We start from the raw sequence: 25,542 nt of genomic DNA, 5'->3' as shown, positions 1-25,542 counted from the left end.
GGCGTAAATCTAACACTGCACATCACCCTGAACACACCATCCCCACTGTGAAACAGGTTAAAGGCAGCATGGGACAGGTAAGCTGGTCAGAATTGATGAGAAGATGGATGGAGCCAAATACAGGGCAATCTTAGAAGAAAACCTGTTAGAGTCTGCAAAAGACGAGACTGGGGCAAAAGTTCATCCCCAAAAGACTTGCAGCTGTAATTGCACCGAAGGGTGGTTCTACAAAGTATTTGTTTGTAAAAAATTTGGAAAACCATTTATCATTTCCTTCTACTTCACAATTTTGTGCCACTTTGTGTTGGTCTATCACATAAAATAAAATATCCCAGTAAAATACATTTAAGTTTTTGGTTGTAACATGACAAAATGTAAATAATTTCAAGGGGTATGAATACTTTTTCAAGTTACTGTAGAACTACAGGCAGGAAAAAACTATTCTGGTTATTATGTGTCAATTTGGATGCAAGTATTACAAGTAGGGATGAGCCCGATGAGCCCGATTTTAGCCCGTTCGCTGAACAGCGAACAATATGCAGCATTTACGGCAAATTCGAACATTGTTAAAGTCTATGGGACACTAACATGAAAAACCAAAAGTGCTTATTTTAAAGGATTATATGCAAGTTATTGCCATAAAAAGTGTTTGGGGACCTAGGTCCTGCCCCAGGGGACATGTATCAATACAAAAAAAGTTTTAAAAATGGCCGTTTTTTTGGGAGCAGTGATTTTAATAATGCTTAAAGTGAAACATAAAAAATTAAATATTCCTTTAAATATCGTGCCTGGGGGGTGTCCTTAGTATGCCTGTAAAGTAGTGCATCTTTCCCATGTTTAGAACAGTACCACAGCAAAATGACATTTCTAAAGGAAAAAATGAAATATAAAACTGCTCGTGGCTGCAATGAATTGTCGGATTCCAGCAATATAGATAAAAATCATTAAAAAAATGGCATGGGTTCCCCCCAGTCCATTACCAGGCCCTTTGAAGAATGGACATTGCGGGACAGTTTTGTCCAAAATTATCTACTGTCATTTTTACCAATTTGTCACTTTTTTTGGTAAACGAGTAGGGGTACAATGTACCCGATACCCATTCAAATAAGGGGGCCAGGATCTGGGGGTCCCCTTGTTAAAGAAGGCTTCCAGATTCTGATAAGCCCCCCGCCTGCAGACCCCCACAACTACTGGGCAAGGGTTGTGGGGATGAGGCCCTTGTCCCCATCAACATGGGGACAAGGTGCTTTGGGGGGACCCCAAAGCATCCTCCCCATGTTGACGGCATGTGGCCTAGTACAGTTCGGGAGGGGGGGTGCTCTCTCATCCCCCCTTTTCCTGCGGCCCGCAGGTTGGGTGCTCAGATAAGGGTCTGGTATGGATTTTAGGGGGCCCCCATGCCATTTTTAAAAAAAATTTTGGCTTGGGGTTCCCCTTAAAATCTATACCATATTTGAAGGGCCTGGTATGAATTTTGGGGGAGACCCCTGCGCCTTTTTTTTTTTTTTTTTACATATTGGCCTGGGGTTCCCCTTAAAATCTATACCAGACCTGAAGGGCCTGGTATGGATTTTGGGGGAGACCCCTAAACCATTTTTTTTTTTTTTTCCAACAGGGTTCCCCTTAATATCCATACCAGACCTGAAGGATCTGAAGGGCCTGGTATGGATTTTGGGGGGACCCCCACGCACTTTTTAAAAAAAATTTGGCGCAGGGTTCCCCTTAATATTCATACCAGACCCAAAGGGCCTGGTAATGGACTGAGGGGGACCCATGTCATTTTTTTCAATGATTTTATTTATTCTATATTGACGGGATCTGACAATTCATTACAGCCACAATCATTTTTAAATTACATTTTTTTCCTTTAGAAATGTAATTTTGCTGTGGCACTGTTATAAATAGACTTGTGTACAACAGGAAATTTAATTTAGTTTCAGTTCATTGTCATTTGTAAAATACATCATTTTGTTCTGTTATATTCGTTATGTTACGTTAATTCGCTTTCGAATAATTTGTTATTTTTCGTAGAGTGTCGATATTCGTTATACTGAATCTCGAATCATGTCGAATTCATTTGTTATATCCGCTATAATTTCTTTCGTATTAGTTGAAATTCAATATTTATGTATGTATATATATTCGTGATAATGATTCATAATTTGGAAAGTCATTTGTTTATTGAATCTATCAACACACACAATGACAATATCTCTTCTCCTCTGCTCAAATACAATACAACACCCTTCTCACTCAGTTCTCAGGAATGCACTTTGCCAGTAATCCAACCTCCAGCACAAAATTAATCAGCTGATTGGACTGTGAGATTTACTTTGAGTTGACCTTTTGTTTCATTAGATCTTTAACAGACTACTGAATCATGTCGAATTCATTTGTTATATTCACTATAATTTCTTTTGTATTAGTTGAAATTCGTTATTTTTTTATTCGGACATTCGGATGCATCCAAATGTCCGAAAGATGCAAAATTCGGCCGAATTTAGTTTCCTTATGAAACGGATTGCACATGTCTAGTTATAAACACGGGAAAGATGCGCTACTTTACATGCATACTAAGAACACTCCCCAGGCACGATACTTAAAGGAATATTTCATTTTTATTGTTTAACTTTAAGCATTATTAAAACCACTGCTCCTGAAAAAATGGCCGTTTTTAAAACTTTTTTTTGCATTGATACATGTCCCCTGGAGCAGGACCCAGGTCCCCAAACACTTTTTATGGCAATAACTTGCATATAAGCCTTTAAAATTAGCACTTTTGATTTTTCATGTTTGTGTACCATAGACTTTAACGGTGTTGGCGTGTTCGAACACATTTTTTGCCTGTTCGCAAGTTCTGATGCGAACTGAACCTGGGGGTGTTCGGCTCATCCCTGATTACAAGTATACAAGCATTAAAATGAATAAAATAACACGTTTATTGTACAAACTTTAAGGCCTTGTGCACACTGGGCAGGCAAAATTATTGCTTTTACAGGCTTTTGGATTTTATTTTTGCAGCTTGTATTTGCACCTCTATGTTAGCCTATGGGGCTGATTTACTAAAGGCAAACAGTCTGTGCACTTTGCAAATGCAGTTGCACTTACTTTCCCCAGAGGATGGAAAATGTGGTAAAGCTCTGCTGGTTTGCATCAGTCAATCATTTGCAAGCAAAAATGTTTTTTTTTTTTAATTTTCTTGCACCTGATTAGGTATTTTTTACAGCGTGAAACCTCATTTACTAAGTAGAGTGCAACTACACTTATAAATTGCACAGTCTATTTGCTTTTAGTAAATCAACCCCTTTGTGCCCATGCACACATAGACATTTACAGACGTTTTAGAAGAGGTTGAAAAAAAAAACAAAAAACTTTACCGGCATGTTCAGGAGAAAAGCATTTGGGCAGAAAAAATGTGCAAATGCAAGTAAATGCGCTTAAGCGCACAATACTGCTAGATCCGTTTAGGCATATTTACACAGTAATGCATTTTAATGGCTAAAATAAATGTATATTCTGGCCAATAGAAGACATTAACACCAAACCCATGACCAGGCATAAATGTGTGTGGAAAATGCGACTTTTACCACGTTTTAAGCAGCTTTTCTCCTGCCAGGAGAAAGGGCATTTAAAGGAGCTGAGCAGACGCTCAGTGTGAATGAGGCCTAAAAGCTGGTGAAGACCACCCCAAACATATCATAAAAGAATGCACATAGAAGATTATAAATAAGGTGCCTTAACAAATTATTATTCTGTCAACTCGTTTTGCGTAAACCGCTTCATCAGGACATAGACACCAATCTTCAAAACTGTTGTAATGCAAATCTGAAGGTACATTTCCATGAAAATTTCAACATAGAACAATGTATAAAAAAAAATTAGTATATTATTCTATACCTAAATTTTCATGGACATAAATTGAACCTTCTACGCTAGAGTTATGTTATTTCTCTGGATCACCAGCAGAAAAAAAGCATGAGTTGGGTGGGGCCTCTGTTTTTCCTCCATCAATCCCATGTTCTTAACTATTTCTCTTTGATCAGGGCATATTTTCCAGGTAAATCAGTATTTGGGGAAGTAGTATAGGCGAGTTCAGCACAGCTTGTACTTTGATTTTAATTTTGTTGTCTCTGTATCTATGGTCCGAAACCAGAGACTGCAAAGAGGGTCTCATAAGAGTATGCGTTCATTGTTCAAATCCACATCAAACAATGTATGGCTGACAATGCTAATTAATTTGTTTGGGGGGGCTAAAATTATTAGACAAAAGTCACTCCTTGGCCGAAAAACCTTCTAATTAAAGTGATTGTAAAGGTAAAAATTATAAAAAGAAACCCAAACATGTCTATACTTACCTGCTCTGTGCAAAAACATCACACAGAGTGGCCATTGAACTTCCTATTTTCCCCTGATGCTCCTGGCCCCACCCCTCAGTCCACTGCCCCCATGGGAAGCCACTTCCCAAAGGGCACTCGTGGGTGCTTGCGCCTAAGCTCCGCTGCTGCATCCATTGATACAGACAGCGGGAATCGACCCCGCCCCCCACTCCTGTGTCACTGGATTTGATTAACAGCACTGAGAGCCAATGGCTCTCGGTGCTCCAACAATGCCAGCGAGACCCGGAAATGAGAGGAGAGAAGAGCTGCATTCATGCATGGCGCTGGATCAAATGAGGGCTCAGGTCAGTAAAAGAGGGGGGGTGAGGGGGAATTCTCATACCTAAACATTTTTTACCTTAATGCAAGGAATGCATTAAGGTAAAAAATATTTAGGCTTTACAACCACTTTAAGGGGCAGCAATAGAACAACACCTCACTGGTTGAAGCAGCCAGGGAGCTAAGCAATGGGAAAAAAAGAGTTGAGACTTAAAACAGGCCTTAGCTACCTTCTTTCTCTTCCTCTCCTCTAGTTTGTCAGAAAATGGCAAATTTTTTCCTTAGAAGAGTGAGTACATTTTTTGGTGGCAACTACTCCCAGTTCTTTGTTCCTTGCCTAGGCTTTGGACATTACCAGGCCCCGACTGTACACACCCACTTACCTAAATCTGTGGTCACATGGTGCATCAGATGCTGAGTCCTCTCTCTTCTGCACTTGTAGAGTGGAAGGGTCCTTCTTCAGGTGTCTACGTCACTGCTTAGCTGACCTGGACACTTCCCATATGCTCCTCTCAGGTTCCAAGACTAGACCTTAGCTACCTTATTTATCTTCCTCTCCTTTTTTTCAGGAAGTGAGTACCTTTGTATGTGCGGGGGTGCCAATGTGCTTGGCCAGCGGTCGCGATGAACACTGGCTACAAGGGCCAGAACAGGGACGTGTGTGTGTAAACACACAAATCCCTGTTCTTTGAGGAAAGGAGAGACAGATCGTGTCTATTGGCTAGGGATGCCTATCAGTGCCGTGTATCAGTGCCCATCAGTGCCACGTATCAGTGCCCATCAGTGCCCAGCAGTGCTGCCTATCACTGATAGGTGGCACTGATACATGGCACTGATGGGCACTGATACGCGGCACTGATAGGCATCCCTGGTGGCACTGGCAGTGGTATGCATTGTGAGTGGGCACTGATTGGCAGCTGCCTGGGCACAGATTAGTATTTCCCTGGGGGTCTAGGGGGCATACCTGGTGGTCCAGTGTGGATGGCTTCCCTGGTGGTCCTGGGTGGGACCTGAGGGGGGGCTGTGCTGATAAACAATCAGCACAGACCCCCCTGTCAGGAGAGCAGCCGATTGGCTCTCCTCTACTAGCATCTGTCAGACAGGAGTGAGGAAAAGCCGATCACCGGCTCTTCCTATTTACATCGTGATCAGCCGTGATTGGACACGGCTGATCATGTGGTAAAGAGTCTCCGTCAGAGACTCTTTACCTGGATCCGTGTTGCGGGGTGTGAGACTGACACCCCGCAACAACGATCGCCGCGATGCGTGCCCCCGGGGGCACGCAATGGCTCAATATCCTGCGGACGTCATATGATGCCCAGTCAGGTTATTGAAACCACTTTGCCGCCGTCATTCTGCTATATGGCGGGTGGCAAGTGGTTAATTAGGAGTATACCATACTTACAATACTTACGTATAAAAAGAAATTGTTCAAATGATGAGGATTTCAAGAATGAATCTAACAACTAAGATCTAGGCTCCTTGAAAGAGGTTATACCAAGACTACTCTTAAAACAGCATATAACAAGGCATGTCAGAAGAATAGATATGAACTGTTGTTCAATAAAATAACCAATAAACAATTTATTGATTTTGGGCTGTAGTTTTAATTCGGTTAATGTCCGCAATTGTAGCCGTTGTATCATAAAAAGATAGTGCCGAAAACTGCTGGTATTTAGGGAGAGGATTCAATCATCCCAGGCATAGTGCAGGACACATGCAGAGATAGTGTCTGTGGAGTACGGCTTGGATAGTCCAAATAGCCTCCAGGTGGATATCAGGATGATATCAAGTGAATGTCAAATGAGCTGTTTAATCAGTCCAAACCTCCAGCATGAATGGTAGGCAATTCTGCCTTATCGCTCGGACTTGGGGGTCATCGAGATATGTGGGGGCATGTTAGCGCTACCCTCCGTCTTTGCGTTTCGTACACTGGAACATGTACTTCATCTGAACTTGATATAGTAGGGTTCATGTATTAGCACTTTTTAATTTGTGACAATATTGTCTTATCACAATATGATTTTATTAGTGATTCATGATTTTTTTGCAAATTACATTAACATTATCCAACCAGGGTAGGGTTGTTCCGCCTGGATTGGAACACTGTCAATAATTTTGTACTTCACCAATAAAGCTTCTATTAATTAATTCATATACCGTGGCTGATCTCCCTTGATTGTTTCTTAGGGTTACCTTTTAACCCCCCCCCCTTTTTGTTATAAGCCCTTTCTGGGCTGACAGCTCTAGGTCGTATTATAAACTTTTTTAATAGGGCTCTTTCCATTGCCTGTTTCTCTATATGGTTTTTCTATACACTTATCTATATTTTCCCATATCCATCCATCTTCCCAGTCTGGGAAGATTGGCTGTCATGTTGTATGTTTTAAGTCAGCTTATTCAACCATTAGTCAACTAACTATGTAAAAATGTATATGTACAAAGCCAAATATATACTGGCGTCGGATAGTAGCATAATGCTTTTGTCACTGACCTGCTCCCATGGATTATGAAGATTTTTTAGATAATTATGCCAAATTAGAGAGCTGTGTGCATATCTGCCTTTGGATATAAGCTTGGTTGATGTTTACTTCTTACAAATAAGGGACCCCCTATATGGTTAATATCTGGGGGACATGGAGGCTATTGATTGGCCCTCTGCCCTACCAAGGTGGTGGAGTTGAGGTGGTAGAAAATGGGGGAATTCCCACTGACATGTGTTGCGCCGTTGCCATAGATGAGTGTAGATATGACTGGTGATATTGAACTGTATCTACATGCCTTTCGGTGTCCATTATTATGTTTTAATGTGTGTTTGAATGTGGGGGCTATGTTTCTGGGCAGAATATGTTTGTCCGGTCCCGGGGGCTGATTCCCACTGCCCATTATGGCTGTGTTAGAAGGTCAGCTGGGACAAGATCGCCCGCAATGTTGGCTGCAGGGAACTAAGTGTACTGCGCATGTGCACACTTTCATTTTGTTGTTTACAAGACCTAATGGCTGGCAAAAGCATGATACCAGCTGGGTGTTGTGGCTGGAGCCATTGGGCCATGAGAGGAAGGGATTAGGGGAGAGGTGGGACTTCCATAATAGGAAGATTCACGCCCCTCTATTCCCACATGATTATTGGCACTGTGTTTGTGACTCAGAGAGGGCCGGAAAGGACACAAATGATATCTATATCTAATCCCCACAGAGAGTGCAGAAGATAAAATCTCCTGAGAACATGTTAAAGAGGATTTTATTGAATGTTTTTACCTGACTGCAGTAGGTTACAGTGTCGTGGAAAACGTAGTTTTGAGTCTTCTGTTGGTCAAGAAAGGAGCGTTGGAGAAGGCATCCGCCTAAGTGTGGCATTTCGGAATTTTTTTAGTCCTTGCCGCCCAGGGCTGTCATCTTCCACATCCCATTGGCAGAGTCTGCATCACATGGTGGAAGATTACCTTGGGGCCAAAACAGAGATGGAGAGCTTTCCAGCTGGCGATCCACTAACTTACTGGGTGATGAGAATAGACCACTGGCCAGAACTTGCCTAGTATGCTATTGAGTTGTTGCGCTGCCCTGCATCCAGTGTGCTTTCACAACTATTTTTTACAGCAAGGCCAATTCTTGCTTTCATCAAGATTACCTTTATAGGGTTACGGTGGGAAGGCACCACTGACATCCAAAAAACAATTTTTACGCACCCGTTACTTCTATCCATGGGCTTTTTTAAATGCAATTATTGTTGCAGCAGATTCCAGACATGGTACAGATCTGCCACTTTACAGGTAGACTAAGGGGACCCCCAGGCACTATATTGGAAGGAATTTTTAATTTTTATGCTTTCTCTTTAAAAAAAAAAAAATCACTGCTCATTTAAAAAAATGACATTTTTCACAGACTTTTTTTTATTGATACATATCCCCCGGGGCAGGACCCGGACCCCTGTAACCATTGTATGCCCAATTACTTGCATATAAGCCTTTAAAATGGGCACTTTTAATTTTTGACGTTCGGGTCCCATTGACTTTAATGGGGTTTGTTATTTGAGTCCGAACTTTCGCAGTGTTCAAAAGTTCTGGGGTGAAGCCAACAGGGGTCCATTCGGTCCATCCCTAGTAAATACATACGGCTAAATACAAACAACAAACCTAGACTGCTCGTGACTACAACAGGTAGGATAGGGCGAGGATATGGGTTAATTTAAACTTAAACAACCGTCTTCAGAGGTTCCACCATGGGTGAAGATGAGTTTTACAAAACTGATTCAGAAGGGCAACAGTGGCATAGCTTCACTGTCTATATATCGGCCTCATAATGTTGTTTAACAAGGGAATCTGGACATTATTGTGTGGCATTAGTTGTATCCGACTCTAACCAAATGTGCCAGATTTTATTAAATTTGACTGGGCAGCACCTAGCTAGATAAGTGGCTTTGTAGAGCGGGACTGCAGAGTTGACTAACGATTTCCACATATTTAGAGAGGGCAGCTCTGGTTGTTTCCATTTTAGAAGCAGCGCCTTCCTAACATAAAACAGCAGAAGTCCAATTAAGGCCCTGGTTGCTCGACAGTGGTCTAGGGAGCCCACCAAGCCCAGCAAGCAAACCAATACACTTAAGGGGATGTGAATCGAAATTAAAGTAGTTAAAATTTGGAGGTCATAATTTAGTAGGGAAATTGGCCTATAGGAGGTGCAATGTTTCTGGTCCTTGCCCAGTTTGGGAATAAGTACAATGTGGGCACCATACATAGAGGGGGTAGGGAGTTATCTTCAAAGCATTGAGAAAAAAGTTGCTGAAGCTTAGGAGCTAATCTTCCAGCATACCATGTATACCAGTCTCCTGGGAGACCATCTGTACCAGGAGTTTTCGAAGGCGGGATCGAGGCTATGGCCAGTTCTATTTCTGGGATTGATATTGGAGCATCCAGAGCCTCTATCTCCTCAGAGGACAGGCTGGGTAATGACAGTTGTTGCAATGCAGAGCTAATAGATTCAGGTGTGGGGCACTGAGGCTGATGATAAATTTCACTAAAAAAGACAAAAAACTCTCGAAGGATTGCGTCAGGATCAGTTAAACAAACTCCCGCTCTTGATAATAGCCCAGGCACCACAGGTTGAAAGCGCCATTCCACAACAAGGTTAGCTAGTAGGCGACCGTTTTAATCCCCGGATTCGAATATTCTGCCTGTCAGTAGGCAAAATTCAGTCTGAGTCAAAGAAGTATAATGCAACGCAATGTCCCTCTGGGCTTGTGCGAGTTGGAGGGGGTTAGCTGGTGTGGGATGCTCCGCAAATGAGGCAGAAGCGTCAGCTTCCAAAAGCTCCAATATGGAGGTTTAAGAATTACAATCAGTTTTTGCAGCTTTAATAGCTGATATGTAGCAGCCTCCGATCGTGGCTTTAAAGGCATCCCACACTATCTCGGTTGATGCAGTATTCATGTTGTGAGACCAATATGAGTCAATTTGAGGGGATATTAGTTCAGCCACACTTTCATTGTGAATCCACCTGGGAGCCAGTCTCCAAGTACCTGGATCCTTCCGACTGCCCAGCCAGAGGCACAACTCCAGAGGGGAGTGGTCAGAGAGACCTCCTGGAAGTTACGAGGCCCCTGAAATTTTTGGGAGTACCTAGGAGCTACCGAAAGCGAGGCCTACTCTAGAACCTGACCTGTGAACCTGTGGACAGGTGGGAAAAAACCTTGGAGTCAGCATGTTTCCAGCTATATGTTTATATTCAGAGTTGGCTTCACTCCTGAGAAAAGCTGTGCCCTTAGTGTATGCCTTACTCCCAAGATACCATTCCACATCATCATCTCCAAAGAAACATCATTTTAATTTTATTGGCCATTTTAACCCTTACCCCTGGACTTTTCTTACATTCACCTTTTGGCCCTGTTTTTATTATTGTTTTATATTATTGTCTTTTAAACCTGCATTCTGAGTGCTAGCATTTGTCTGTTGTCCCCAACATAACTAAGCTAGTAGTAGTAGTCACTGCTCAGATGAAATCCACTTGATAGGCCTTAAAAAATGCCTCAGTGTGTCTTGTAGTAGCGCTCTTTTATGCATAAGGGCTGTTCTGTGAGTTCCTGGGCAGACTCGAGGGGGAGGAGTGATGAGCCATCAAGGCAATGGATCCCCTCCGATGCCCACATTCAGGATAGAGGGGATAATCAGAAGTAGAGTCACAGGCCACAGGGGAGTCCCTCCATAGTTGGTAGAGAAGCCCAAACAGCACACCTTGGATAGTCCTGCAGCAGGCGTAAGGGCAGAGCAAAGTTCAAAAAAGAAGCAACAAAACAAAAAGGGAAAGGTTTTTATTTTTGATAAAATGTTTTGAATGGGTGGGAAGAGTTGAGAAAATAGTATGGAGATGGACTTGAGTTGGGCTTTAATCTTTTTTGCCCTCATGTGCTCAGTATCTAGCCATAGGTTTTGTTTGGCTTATAAAAACATTTTCTCTTTCGTGCTTACTTATACAAGAAAAATTATAAAATATTTCTACCAAAGAAAATGTAATTTGCAGAGACAAGACCTGGGGCATAATGATACTACTAAGGGGTTCCATTTTTTTTTTTACAGTTACTCTCGAGAAAACTCCCCTAAATTGGCTTGCTTCCCTAGAATCTTTGTGGAACATGTTGAGCTCAATTAAACCTTGACACAAGCCAAATCTGTACAGACACCATGCATTATTACTGTTAAGAAAACATCCTTACTACATTTCTAGGCTATAACAATGAATTGCCTACAGCGTCATTCTTTATTAGAAATACTTATCACAAGGTATAAGATGTCTGGAAAAAAAAACAGTTGGTTGAAGACAAGTCAAAAATATATATTTGCAGCCATAGTTGTTCAGCGATACACGGGTTAATGGCCAAGAAGCGGATCATTCATCACACCACTGATGTTGCTACCCTAAATCTGTTTCAGAGCTTCTTGCAAACTAATATCCTGGAGCAATTTATCTTAATAAATTTCAGGGAACTGATAGCGTCCTACAAAGCAGAGATGGTTAAGGAACTTAAATTAGAGTTCAGCTGAGCAGATGAGTACTTGGAGAACACAGACTTCCAAAATGAAATGCTTATTGTACATCAAACATTTTGCTCATATTCACTGTAAAGTAAAAGGAAAGGGAAAGCAAACTTTTACTTGTGTTTTGTTTTTTTGTTTTTTTTGTGACCTCAGGGCAGAGGTAGAAATAAAAAAACAATTAATTAAATTAAAATAAAAAAAGTGCTGCTGTACAAGGGTTTTTTAAGGTAGGTTAAAGTGGATGTAAATCCTCACATATACCCAGTGAAGTGAACAGCCTCAGATGATAGAGATGAAACAAATCTCCCTACATATGTTTTACATGTATATCTGAAAACTAAAAAAGAGGATCCCTCAAGGTGTAGATCCCTGCTTGTGCTATCTATGGTGTAAATATATGTACTATACATATATTGTATATATATAATATATATATATATATACACTGGAGCAACAAAAGGAAAAAGGGGGAAAGGAAAATGAGTGGGAGCATAATCAAAAACTTGAGATAAAAACCATGAATGAGCTCAACCAAAATCAGTAAGTCAAAAGAAAAGAAATAAAAAGGGGGGGGGGGGCACAGCCCACTGTACTAAAGCTAAATCAAAGTTTATTTAATGTAAAAAAACACATGTATGGAATAGCCAATAGCAATAAAACCTTAATCATTAAAAAATGTGACATTCATTCAGTGTTTAAAACTAAATGTCCGCCTCTCATGCCCTCATCCAGTGACTGTAATAGCTGAAGCAAAACGATATGAATGCACATTTGCAAGCTTAGTCCTAGGCAACAGCAAAGTGATAAGTGGAACAACATGTGAATGGATTGGGTAGTGAATGCTCAGCCGGCTCCCAGCATAGGTCCTGAGATTGTCAGACCTGCATCTTGGTAAAGAAAGGGAGGCACACTGGAAATCATAAATGGATATTAGTCCCTTGGTGTATCCAACAGCTAGGGAATGTAGAGGTAGTGAAGAGAGCACAGTGGGTCAACAGTGGTCCAGAGGAGTTAAATGGAGCAAAAGAGTACATTCATAATATATGTATGACATGAAATGCCATAGAAAGTGTTGAGGGTTAAGATTGACTCATGTTCTGAAACCTCCCTTTCACTGTTGCATGGCTCAAGTCGATGGCACAAACTTGCTTGAAAAAAGCCAGTCCCAGTCCCTGGTGGACCATATGCAATCCAGAAATGAAGTCCCAAAACAAAGATAAGGTGGAACGGTACTTATCGTGTGATGGATGGAGTTCCTCAATGCCATTAAAGTGCCAAAACCCAGCGGGGCCTGTCAAGCAAAAGAGATTGTTCATAGCTTCCATTCACAGAGGCAAGGTGGACAGGCAGACAAAGCCTAACCAGTTTCTCCGGTCACTGCTGACTGCGTCAGAGGCGTGCAGTCTTGTCCCCACACCTAGCCCCCTTGAGTCTTAAATAGCTATACCTCTTGTGTCTCCTGACATGCTGTGTCAACGTCCAGGGAAATCCACATGCACTTCAAGCTCAGGGAGACAGGGGTAAAAAACAGGAACGATTGGCTAAAATTTGAATATAGTCTCCTATTAATACTATATATATATATATATATATATATATACACAATATATATATATATATATAATTATACAGCTAAATTCATGAAATACAGTGGGAAGAAAGAAAATAAATAAAACAAAATAAAATATTAAAAAAATACATATCTGCTGTCTTCAGCTTGCTATATTCTTTAGAAAGTGCACATCCTGTTAGAGATTTTTTCTTCCTATTCAGCACTGGGTGTGGATTCTTGGCATACACTGTGTGACAGCTGATTGGAGAAAAAGCACACACTCCCTCCTCATAGGCAAAGGAAGGAAGGAATGTTCAGAGCTGTGCTGTGAATAGACTAGGTGTCTGCTAATCGATTTATAGCACCCACCCAAACACAAATTTCAGGCTGGTTTTAACTCTATTTGTGTGAAAAAATGATAAAAAATTTCATATGGGTACAGTGTTGCATGACCGTGCAATTGTCATTCAAAGTGTGACAGCGCTGAAAGCTGAAAATTGGCCTGAGCAGGAAGGGGTATAAGAGCTCAGTAAGCAAGTAGTTAAAACATTTCATACAAATTGCTTGGCACCAAAAATTATACTTGATTCTGTTTTCTCTAAAAGGGGCAGTACTGGGAGGAGGGTATGGGGCAGAGATAATGGAAGGTACTCAGAGATGGGTGAGGGCAGGGCAATTGGTGACTTGGGGGAGGGGGGGAAGTACCTGCACCTATTTTCTGAGAAAAAAAAAACTTGGGTTCAGCACATTAGACTTAAAATAGCCATCACTTTTGGGTGGACTGGCCCTTTTATTTGTAACAGGTATCTTTATGCACCATGATTCCTGTATTAAACGTATATACAATCATAAGACTGTTTACGCAAGGAGGTAATTTTTGCAAATGTCAGACTTAATAAATCACAAAAAGAAATTGGAAAAAAATATATAAACAATATGGTATTCGTATGGCACACTTTGAAAATATGTTGCAAATAATTGCAATTTAAAATTCATGGATATAGAAACTGCAAAGTCAGGAATTTTCACTGTTTGTAGCTGCTATGATTAATTGGCACCTGGATAAATACAGAGAAATATGTCACATGTCTCCTTTACGCACTAGGAAGTTAAACTGGAAGTATAATAATAAATTGCTAGTGTTATACTCAGGAAGAAACAGCAAAAAATGTAATAGAAGCCACAGCACTGGAATGGAGGGGGCATGTACCATGTCAGTAATTTTAAAGGAATTATGTTGTAAGAAAAAGTAGGCTTTGTAATAAAGTAGGCTGATAAAAAAAGTCTTTTTACTGCTCCCATTATTTAGGTTGCCTATAGATAATGTGTATGACCAGAATCCCACCAATCCATTCTTTTACATCGAGAAGTTCTCGGCCTACTACTGCTTGAGGCCAATAGACTTTTTTGCTTGTCCTAGGAAATCTATTTCTTTTATGAATGGTTGCCCTGCACATTCATGACACAGACAATACTGGTGCTCAGCTAAAATAGATGATTGGTAAGGATTCCAAGCAGGATATTTTGACAGCCTCTATAAAGTGTAAGGTTGAGAGTAAAGAAAGCAACAGGTAGATAGGCTCTGCCATTCTTCCTCCCAATGTGTGTGTTGCATAGCACAGTTTGTACATAGTATCTACATGCTTCATGGCAGCTCATTTTGGAATAGCTGTGAATCCAGCACAGGACCAATGGATGGGACCAGCCATCATTCTCCATAATCCTGAATGCCAGCACCATAACTGGAATATTAGTTATTGAGGAGACATTAATGCCGTGTACACACAGGCGGACTTTTCGACCAGACTGGTCGGACGAAATGAATCCATCGGACAATCCGACCGTGTGTGGGCTTCATCAAACCTGCAGTGGACTTTTTCGGTCGAAAATCAGACGGACTTTAGATGTGGAATGTGTTTCAAATCTTTTCGCCGGAACTCCGCCGGACCCATTTCCTATCAAGAAATCCGCTCTTCTGTATGCTAATCCGATGGGCGAAAACTGACGCTAGGGCAGCTATTTTCTACTGACTATGAACCAAGTCCGTTCGTTCGAAAGTCCGTCGGAAATCCGTCAAAAGTACGTTGAAAGTCCGTCGGAAAGACCGTCTGACCTTTGATGCTGAAAAGTCCGCCCGTGTGTACACGGCATTACACTGCAGATGCTAAAGTTTTGCTATCTAAGTAGAGTGCATCTTCCTGGTGGTGCTCCTCTCTCTTGTACAATTGTATAGTTACCCTCTAAAACCTAGCTGAAGTCACCAAGATACAGTTTAAGTTAGATGTCCATTTTTATTGTTTTACCTTCACTTGAATTGTGTGAAGCAAAGGCATAAAGGCCTTATTAACAACAGTAACTGTACCCCAATAACGATGCAAAAATAATTTCAAGCTGAAAGCGGGCAGCTTTATTAACAATATGCAATGTACTATACAAATAGAAAAGAACTTGTGCTATCACAAATAAACGGTGACCACCTAAACAATACATAAACATAATTTCAAAATCCTGGAAATCCCCCAACCTATGCATAGTGGCATTTAAACATATAATCACCCAAGCAATGATCCATGCCAAAATAGATGCTACTATATTGGACAAAATCTCTAAATTTGAGGTGCTTTGGAGCCCATGGGTAAAACACTTTCTCCCCACTAATTTTGACAAATCCCTATTTTTACTTTTATCAATAGCCCACTTCTCCTACGAATGCAATACCTAAGTCTTCTTCCTTCAACTGGTCTTTGGGTTTTCCCTCGTCATATCTTCATCTCACCTGCCCCCCCTCCTCTTCCCTCCTCTAATACTTCTTTCCAGTTCCAACTTTTCCTCTTTTTTTCGACTTCAGCCCACCTACAGAAACCCCAGATTTTTGCACCATAAGTTATAAACATACAGTTTAACTTTTTACGCTTTTTTCCTTTCTTCTTCATATTTTTATAATTAGTGATTCTCCCATGGATCATACCTGACTATATCCTTAGTAGCTGTGAGTTACTTAACCTCCAGTTTATACAATCTCATTGCCTACTTTAGGTATACCAAGATAGTACCACCCTGACTTTACAGCTTCATCCTTTGCCTTTTATGTACTTAATACAGATTTGCTGACACAACATCTGTCACCTGTTATCGGTTTACCGCACTTTACATGTATTCCCTTATTATTCTATACCTCCTTTTTTTTCCTGAACTCTACAGTTCATTGTAGTATGGCCTACTGTTCTCATGCATACATGTTTACATGTTCATGTCTTCGGCACGTTACTATTATGAACTCTAATTTGATCTCATTCTTATATAATCAAAAAATTGAACAATAACAATACATAAACATTAGCCTGATTGCCTATGCTCACTGTATATGCTAAAGAGGCATTTGAATAACCCAAAAACCCACAGGAAGGCATAAGCCATTATTAACAGTACAAGCCTTGGCAAGGTAACAACCAATAAAAATGATGTGATGAATCAAGACTGCAGGTGTTCATGCACTCTGCATGAAACCCAGTAACTACTTAAACAGGCTCATGGGCTCACTCCCTTATGACCACTTATGTCCCAATCAGACCATAATTAATTTCATACATTGCTAAAATGCTCAACATCACCCCCACAATTCAAAATTGCCATGGATCCAGCAGTTAAAGTGATTCTAAAGGCTGAAGGTTTTTTTTAATCATCTTGCACTCTATGCATGAAGGCAAAAAACCTTCAGTACGCAGCTCCCCCAGCCCCCCTAATATTTACCCCAATCTCGATCCAGCAATGTGCACGGGAGCTGCTGATCTCCCGGATCTCACCCTCCTCCTTGGCTCAGAGACAGTAGCAGGAGCCATTGGCTCCCGCTGCTCTCAATCACAACCATTGAGGAGGAAGCAGGTTGTGGGCCAGAGCTAGACACAGAGCCAGCTTAGGAGTGAGCATGCACAAGTTCCCCCATAGCAAGCCACTTGCTATGGGAGGAACTCAATAGTGGGGAGGAGCCAGGAGGAGGATCAGGGCTGTTCTGTGCAAAACCATTGCATAGAGCAGGTAAGTAAAATGTGTTTATTATTTTTAAAATTACCTTTAGTATCACTTTAAGATATTTTCTAGGTCTCCAGAGGTCATTGTTACGTAATGTATTTAAATTTGACTGTACAATCCAACAGTCCCCAGGGTTTGACCATACTGTGTAGAGCAGTGTTTCTCAAACTTTTTTCAGTCAAGGAACGCTTTAAAATTTTGCATACTCTCAAGGCGCCCCATACTAAAATGTAAAAAAAAAATGAAACTAATAGTTTTACATAACGCAGCAGCATCTGCACACATAGGACACCATTAGAGGTGATTTATCCATAATGCAAATATACCTTTGCACACTGGTACTGACCAGTATTCCAGCCATTCTCTTTTCACACAGCTAGCATGAGCCCAGTACTGACGAAGAAGGGTATGTAAGGGCAACAAGGATGCTGTGCAGACACCTGATGTCTTCCTTATCAACAGATGGCATCATCGGTTGTTAGGGAACCAGAAGCTGACCCACATTGGGCCCAAAGTAGTAATGCTGCATGATGAAAACTTGTGGCTTTGTGTAACAAAATAGGCAGGCTTGATCCACTTGCCAGCTTTTACACAATTTTTTGGGCAATTTTTAGGCATTTTGCCAAGGCACTTCTGAGGAACCCAGAAGGCACTTCAAGGTGCCTCGGCTCCCTGGTTGAGAAAGGCTGGTCTAGAGCAATCCCTTATTTTGCAGACCTGGTAAGACAGACTCAATCTTTAAAAAAAAGACTATAAGTCTGTGTGAAGACACCTGTGTTGGGAATAGGGGAAAAAAGAAAAGTGGGCAAGAGCAAGACATGCAAAGTAAAGATCTGTACAATAACTGAAAGAAAATTTACCAAATACTGGAAAAAGCACGAGAAGAAAAAGTGTAAAAAGTGAATGTGAGTTTCAAATTTCATCATGAAAAACATTCTGCCCTGGATTTTAAATGAAACCACTTCCAGGTCTGTAGGGTAGTGTTGAAACACAAGCATCGCTTTCCCATTTGTCAGCTGGGGCTTGGGAACGCGGGCTTGTTTTTACTAGATCTTTAGGATTGTAAAAGGAAGGCAATCTGTGTTACCATTAGGATTTTCAATCAAAGCTCCAAGCTGCAAATCTACTTAGCATTTATATGGGCCCTGTTTATACCCTGAATACAGGATTTATTAATCCCCTCACACGGATATAAATGAACTATGTAAATGATGTTAGTGAGAACACAACATTTTACAGCTTACGTTCTTTGATTTCATTTTTCTTAGGAAAGGATAAAGCGGACCTATACTGAAATATTGCCCTAAAGCTATGTTAACGAATTTGCTGCAATGGATAAATAAAGAGTTATAGTATACCTTAAAGTAGGACCCCAGGCAAACTGCTTAATTTACTGTACGGTTGAAATACACTCACCAGCCAGTTTATTAGGCACACCAGTATAATTGCTTGATAACACAAATTGCTAATCAGCCAATAACATGGCAGCAACTCAATGCATTTAGGCAGACGTGGTGAAGACAACTTGCTGAAGTTCAAACTGAGCTTTAGAATGGGGAAGAAAGGGGGTTTAAGTGACTTTGAATGTGGCATGGTCTGTTGGTGCCAGACGGGCTGATCTGATTATTTAAAAAACTGCTGATTTACTGGGATTTTCGCGCACAATCATCTCTTGGGTTTACCGAAAATGGTCTGAAAAAAAGAAAATATCCAGTGAGCTGCAGTTGTGTGGACGAAAATGCCTTGTTGATATTAGAGGCCAGAGGAGAATGGGCATGTTGGTTTGAGATGATAGAAAGGCAACAGCAACCCAAATAACCACTTGTTACAACCAAGATATGCAGAATACAATCTCTGAGCACACAACACATCGAACCTTGAAGCAGATGGACTACAGCAGCAGTAGACCACTCCTGTCAGCTAAGAACAGAAAACTGAGGCTACAACTCACACAGGTTCCCCAAAATTGGACAATGGAAGATTGGAAAAACGTTGCCTGGTCTGATGAGTCTCAATTTCAGCTGCGACATTCAGATGGTAGGGTCAGAATTTGGTGTAAACAACATGAAAGCATGGATCCATCTTGCTTTGTACGGTTTAAGCTGGTGGTGGTGGTGTAATGGTGTTGGGGATATTTTCTTACTAGAGCAATAAAGCACCTTTGAGATGTATTGAAATGGGAGATTCACATCATGGATGTGCAGCCGACAAATCTGCAGCAACTGCGTGATGCTATCATGTCAATGACCAAAATCCCTAAAGAATGTTTCCAGCACCTTGTTGAATCTATGCCACCAAGAAATAAAGCAGTTCTGAAGGGAAAAAGGGGTACAAACCAGTACTAGCAAGGTGTACCTAATAAAGTAGCCGGTAGGTGTATTGCCCTGTACACACGACTGGTTTTGCCGTCGGAATAAACTCTGAAGGTTTTTCCGCTTAAGCTGTCTTGCTTACACACGGTCACACCAAATGGCGACCGTCCAGAGCGCGGTGACGTACAACATGTACGACGGGTCTAGAAAATGGAAGTTCAATAGCCAATAGCTGATAGCTTCCATCTCCTACTTGCTTTAGAGCATGCGTCGTTTTTGGTGCGTAGGAACAGCATACAGACAAGCGGTTTTTCCGATAGTAATTTGTTCCATCGGAAAAATAGAGAACATGTTCTCTATCTAAGTCCGTCTGAATTTTTGACGGAAAAAGTCTGATGGGGCATACACACGGTCGGAATATACGGTGAAAAGCTCCCATCGGACTCTTTCTGTTGGAAATTCCGCTTGTGTGTAAGCGGCATTAGTGTTTGTTTACTAGTTTATCTGCCAAAAGAAATGACATTTTGACTAATCAGTTTAAAAAAAAAACACCTTTACCAGTAAGTAAAACTACTGAGCTACTTCCTTGTTTATCATTAGCACTTCATTAGTCAGCCCCGTGCTCATTGGATGGAGATGGTGCTTTCTTACTGCTCATTGAGGGGGGCTGAACCAGAAAGATGAAGTGTTTAAAGCAGACTGTCATGGATTAGGAATCCGCTCCCACTAGAGGCAGACTTGTAGGCCAGGACTTGGTTGTAGTTGGCTGGGGCAGAAAGTGTCAAAAGCCACAGAGAATGAACAGAGAGTTTGGCATGCCTGTACACTTAGCAAAGATGAAAGCCCTAAGAAAGGCTGAGGTGCAGAATCTAAGAAATCGCCTTGTCTTCAACAAAGCTCCTGAATTTGGTGATGTTACACTGCAGGTGATTCCCAGGTTGCGGCTCTCTGACTCACCAGAGTACTGGAATGCAGGATTCACAAGGCTGTGGGTAACACAGTCCCAACTGATAGGATTGCATGGGAACACACAGAGGCAAAACATAGACTGGGAGTGCGCATACAGGGGGTAAAATACGTATTGAACACGTCACCATTCTAGGTAAATACATCTCTAAAGGTGCTATTGACATGAAATTTTCACCACATATCGGTAACAACCCATGCAATCCATACATACAAAGAAACCAAAACAAATAATTTCAGAAATTAAATTATGTGTAATAAAATGGAATGACACAGGGAAAAAGTAATAAAGCCGCTAACTGAAATGTATTTAATACTTTGTACAAAATCCTTTGTTGGGAATGACAATTTCAAGACACCTCCTGTACAGAGAAACTAGTTACATGCATTGCTCAGGTGTGATCTTCCACACAGTCGCCTAATCTTGAAGGTTCCATGGGCCTCTTCTATGAACTCTGATCTTTAGTTCGTTCCATAGATTTTTTATTGGTTTAAAGTCAGGTGATTGGCTGGGCCATTCTAGCAGCTTTATTTTCTTTCTTTGAAACCAATTGAGAGTTTCCTTGGCTTTGTGTTTGGGATCATTGTCTTGCTGAAATGCCCACCCTCGTTTCATCCTCATCATCCTGGTAGATGGCAGCAGATTTTTTATCAAGAATGTCTTGGTAAATTTTTCCAGTCATCCTTTCTTCAATAATATGAAGTTGACCATGATGTTCCCACCTCCAAACTTCACTGTTGGTATGGGGGTGTTTTTAGGGTGATGTACATTGCCATTTGACCTCCAAACATGGAGTGTATTATGGCATCCAAACAGTTCAATTTTGGTCTTATTTGACCAGACTATAATCTCCCAGTATTTCACAGGCTTGTCTAAATGCTGTGCAATAAACTTTAAGATTCAAGATGCTTTTTTCTTCAGCAATGGAGTCTTCCTTTGTGAGCGTGCTTACAGGTCATGGCAGTTGAATGCATTACTTATTGTTTTCTTTGAAATAATTGTACCTGCTAATTCCAGGTCTTTCTGAAGCTCTTCACAAGTGGTCCGGCTCTGACCTTCTGTCAGAAATCTTACAAGGAGCACGTGGTCATGGCTGGTTTATGGTGAAATTATGTTTTTTTCACTTCTTTCCACTTCTGAATTATGACCCCAACAGTGCTCACTGGAACATTAAGACGTTTAGAAATCCTTCTGTAATCCAGTATGTATTGCAACAATAAGGTTGCAAAGGTCTCGAGAGAGCTATTAACTTTTATCCATCATGAGATGTTTCTTGCGTGACACCTTGGTAATGAGACACCTTTTTTTAGGCCATCAGTTGAGACTGAATCAGCAAGGGGCAGGATTGCTTTCTAATTACTGAAAGAATTTAGCTGGTATCTTGGCTTTCAATGCCTTTTTTGTATCTTCCTTTCTTCATGTGTTCAATACTTTTTCCCTGTGTCATTCATTTTTTTTACACATAACTTCATTTCTGAACTTATTTTTTTTGGTCTTTTTGTATATATGGATTGCATGGGTTGTTACCGACATGTGGTGAAAATTTCATGTCAACTTTAGAAATATATTTACCTAGAAAAATGGTGCTGTGTTCAATACTTATTTTGCCCACTGCACATGCAGGTAAGGAGAGACTGGCTTGCACTCACAGGGAATCCAACTGGTGCAGAATAGCAGGTAGCTGACTAGAGTGCAGAGAGAGACATGGTGGTGAAGGAAGACTGGATGCTAGCAGAAGTACATGGAGCAGAATGTCGACTGGGGAACAAGAGGATCACAGGAAAAGGCTTGGAGGTACAGGCACAAGGTACAGGTGGAGTACATAGAGATCACAAGTCTTGATACAGGCTGGAATACACAGGGATCACTTACCTACATGTAAAGGGGATGACACTAGGGAATATTGGGGTCACTGCGACAATGCAAGAAGGCACTAGGGAGCATAAAGAGTTCAGCTACTAGCCTAAGTAACCTGCATGTTAGCCATTTAAGACAGCCCTCTGTGATTGGCTGTGTCACAGAGAAAGCAGGAAGCTGGTGTCCACACACGGAGGGAGAAACCTGGAGATGGAGTGTGGAAGAGATGAACACTTTCTCTCATTTATTGACTCCCCACCCCACTTTGCTAAATTGTTAGCTGAATATTACATAAAAAAATTGTAAAGTTACTCAAAATAGTAAATCACTCACAGCAGACTCTGACTACCGGTCCTCTATTCTATGCAACAGTGACAACAATAGAGCCTGTTTTCAGCCCCCTGGGGAATCATGGTCATTACACCAGAAAATAGGGGTTTACATCCCTCTTAGGATAGTGGGTGGAGCCCTGAAAATCATTCATTTTTGCCCCTGGGCCAACCATGCATCTAAACCTATTGGTTTATGCCACTAAGATGTAGCTGGACCCAAACTTCTCCGACCTGGGTTATTTTCCAATGCTTCAATTCTTTCACTTCCTGCACTCCCTGCCAGCGGCCTCTTCCTTTACGAGACCATTGACTACCTATGAAAAGGAGTACCAGAATGAAGAGATATCCAGACATGCCCTTTCCCTCTTTTACAAACTGTTACTTACAAAATCTTCTCAGATCCCCTCTTAGGTATCTAGACAAATAGGAAAATCACCTTCAACTATGCAGGACCCCAGCAGAATGCAAAAAGATCTTGACCATCTCCTTTTAATAATCTACATACAATAAATTTCAGGAATTGGAGAAAAAAAATTAACCTGGTGGTACCGCACACCAGCACTACTGCACCATATTTATCCCTCTGTGCCTGAAACATGTTGGAGGTGTCATGCTGAGAGAGGGGACATGTTACATCTATTTTGGTCCTGCCTGGTTCTCAGTACTTTTTTGGAACAGTGTACATGTGATCACGTAAAAATGTACTGACAGGACTTTACCTTTCACACCTTCCTTTTACCTACTGCACCACAATGAAGTAACACTGTCCACATATAAAAAATCTGTGGTGAGACACCTCGTTAACACTGCTGGGGCGTGTATACCGCCTTTATGGAAGTCAGTGCACCCGCCTACTCTACAACAATGGATCCAGAAAGTGGAGGACATTAAGGAAATGGAAGGTCTGACAAGTGCGCTCGAAGATAGAACTGAATTTTCCTTACAGCTGAATACAGCTTGCATTTTCCTGTACGGATGAATCCAAAAAGATTTAGGTGGGATAATCTTGTGCACTGCTACACTCTCCTTTCATTGTCAACCCTTGACATTCTTGAACCCCATTTGTTGGCGGGACATAATTTATTTAGACGATAGGTATACTCTTGTTACTCCTCCCGCTGGTGGTGCTGCCTCCTTCCCCCCACCCTTTCTTTTACCCCTCCTCCTTTTTCCTTTTTCATATTTTAGACCTAGACTTATGGTGGTATCCTAACAGTACCCTTTCTGAATATGTACGTGAATGGTTAGGTCTATGTATCTTGTGTATTTCTATGTTTTTCTGCCTATTGTAATTGTGAAAAGTTTCTACAAATAAATAATGCATTGGTTTACAACACAGGGACAGCATTTATTCCAAATTATTATTATGCTTGCCCCTGGTTCGGGCTTATTAACCATAATCAGTAAAAACAATGATTTCTATGGATTAGGGCTTGGATCTTTCATAAAACAAAAGAATAAAATACAAAACAGGCTTAAAACTTGTGAAGAGTCTGATGGTCAAAGTCTAAAGGGTGGACTTGACACTCAAAGGAATAGCTGATTGGATATAGTTGTTGTTCAGCCAACAATTTTCTTTATTTTTTCAGTCGAAAACTGTTGGGTGGAAGGGTGGCAACAGAACCACCCATGGAGCCAATTTTGGGCTGGTTTATCTGGAATCGGCCAAAACCACTCAGTCTATGGCCAAATCAGGTGAGCAGCCAGGTGAGTGTAACTGCTAATTCTTTATAGATACAGAACAGTCAGCGAGCTTTGACACTCTAGGACAGAAAGTGTGTTACTGGCAGGATCATCAGGTGAAAAGTAAACAAAAAAAATAATACAACAACCACACCTAAGGGTTAGTTCACACGCAATCTACAGCTGCCACAGAGGTAAACCTATGCAGTTTCCTCTCCAGAAGCTGTCTATTCTGGCTGCAGTAGGGGGCAATGTGGTGTGCAATTCTCTATCTTTTTTTTTTTCCCTTACTCAACTTTATTTGAAGTGTATAAAAAATGTGCTTCACTCATGTCACTGTACAGCAGCGCAATGGGCTGCACTGCTGTATAGTGACATGCGATCCTGTACAGTACGATGTAATAAAAAGCAGCACGTCTGCATTTGATCGCACATGCTCTGCAGTATAGCTCTGTACTGCGCTGCAGTGTGAATTGGACACAATTTTTGTGTGCCCTTGCGGTGACAGGCAATTTGCAATGCAGTAAAATGCCTGTCACCACACAATGGGGTGGATTTACTAAAGGACAATAGGGTGTGCACTTTACAAAGTACAGTTGCACTCTGCAAGAGCAGTTGCTCCAGAGCTTATTAAATGAGCAGAAGCTCTGCTGACTTCCATCATCCAATCATGTGCAAGCAAAAATGCATTTTTTTTATTTCCCTTGCATGTGATTGGGTATTCTTTGCAAAGTGAAGCTTTACCTCGTTTACTAAACTCTGGAGCAACTGCACTTGCAGAGTGCACAGTCTATTTGGCAATAGTAAATCAACCCTTATGTGTGAATTCATTGCTAGGTAGTATGCACTATAGAGAACTTTTGTTCTTGGGGTAAGATGCGCCTATTTTTTCCAGTGTGGATGACTGCTAGGATGTGGTGTTTTGCCTGCTTTGCTGTGCTGCTATTTGGCCACAGCAGACCAAATACACCCATACACCTGCGATTGGGTAAAAACATGCAGCATTGGTAATTATAGTAGGTCTGCACTGGATATTTGACTGTTCTTCCCAAATTAAAAGAAATGCAAAGTAATTCCTTTTCCTATTATTACCGTATTATTATTATTATAATACAGTTTCATTGTCT

This window comes from Aquarana catesbeiana, linkage group LG06 (assembly GCF_042186555.1).
Source record: "Aquarana catesbeiana isolate 2022-GZ linkage group LG06, ASM4218655v1, whole genome shotgun sequence".
NCBI lineage: Eukaryota > Metazoa > Chordata > Amphibia > Anura > Ranidae > Aquarana > Aquarana catesbeiana.
Note: the sequence above shows the minus strand (reverse complement) of the source record.